The 1,464-nt window shown below is 35.9% G+C and overlaps 1 pseudogene; it reads right to left on the minus strand.

Moving 5' to 3' along the window:
* Positions 1-640: 640 nt before the first annotated feature.
* On the minus strand, positions 641-1,106 carry LOC144253257 (transmembrane protein 50B pseudogene; annotated as a pseudogene).
* Between the last annotated feature and the right edge of the window lie 358 nt (positions 1,107-1,464).

Here is a 1,464-nt window from a genome sequence, read left to right on the forward strand (position 1 = left end):
CTTTTAATGCTGAGTAATATTTCATCTCACTCCAGTCAGAATAGAAGTTATTAGAAATATAAACAACAATAAGTGTTGGCGAGGATGTGGGGAGAAAGGCACACTCATACATTGCTGGTGGGACTGTAAATTGGTGCTGCCAATATGGAAAGCCATATGGAGATTCCTTGGAAAACTTGGAGTGAAACCACCAATTGACCCAGCTATCCCACTCCTTGGTTTATACCCAAAGGACTTAAAAACCACATACTACAAGGACACAGCCACATCAATGAAAGCAGGGGCCAAATATGACATGATGGAGATTAGAGCCAACTTTTTCTTAATGAGTGTAGTGTTTCTACTTTAATTCCTAGGTTGAGATGAGTTTAGTGCATGATGAGAGAGATAGGGGTTTACTTTCATTTTGTTGCATACAGATTTCCAGTTTTGCCAGCACCATTTGTTGAAGAGGCTATCTTTTCTCCAATGTACATTTTTGGCAGCTTTGTCTAATATAAGATAACTGTAATAATGTGAGTTAGTCTCTGTGACCTCTATTCTGTTCCATTGGTCTACAAGTTTATTTTGGTGCTAATACCATGCTCTTTTTTTTTTAATATAACAAAAGGAAAATATGATTTAATAAGTGATCTCAGGTCTAGAGCTTTCCAGTTCTTCCAAATTTGTAGATCAGAGTGCTAAAAGGCATATGAGCATTTTGAAAAAAACACAGCTAGTCCTGGATAAACATCAGTATTTTGGGTAACATATGCACCGAAAAGAATCTACATGGAAGCAATAAGTGACCCAAACATCAACATTAAACCAATGAAGAATCAAATTTGAGCATTGTTCCTTTTAAACAGTCATTTTCATAGCTGCCATCTCTCACTTGTGCATTAGATACAGCATTTATCATGAAGAATTCCAATGAAGAAAATCTGCCATATGTGTGAAAAGCATGGTATAACTCTTTAACTGATATACCCTGGGTATATCCATCATGATCCATCAACTTGTAAAAAAACAGTATGCCATAGCATTTCTTTTCTAATTCTAGTTCATACATTCTCATTCCAGCCCATACATTCTGGCCATCAGAAATTACCTAGGAAGTCTGCCATTTTAACTCCACAAACCTGGATATTTCCTTAAATACTGCATCTAGTTTTCTATCAAATGCGGGCTCTGACAGGTGCAGAGAAGAGGAAGTTGTGACACAGCTGAACTGGAGTCCTCTAATTTCATTAGTTTTTAGTAAAATTTTGTAAAGTACAGGATTGGTATGACTTCAAACATTGCTGAAATAGTTATAGAGCTTGTCTTCACATTCTATATACTTAGTGTTCAAATGGCTTGCTAATCTTTGACTAATCTCAAGGAAAAAAAAATCCACGATATTTCATGAATAGTGGCAGTGGATGTATACCTATATTTTAAATAACTCACAATGCAACAGTGTTAAGAAACTGCCCTTTTAGT

This window comes from Urocitellus parryii, chromosome 2 (assembly GCF_045843805.1).
Source record: "Urocitellus parryii isolate mUroPar1 chromosome 2, mUroPar1.hap1, whole genome shotgun sequence".
NCBI lineage: Eukaryota > Metazoa > Chordata > Mammalia > Rodentia > Sciuridae > Urocitellus > Urocitellus parryii.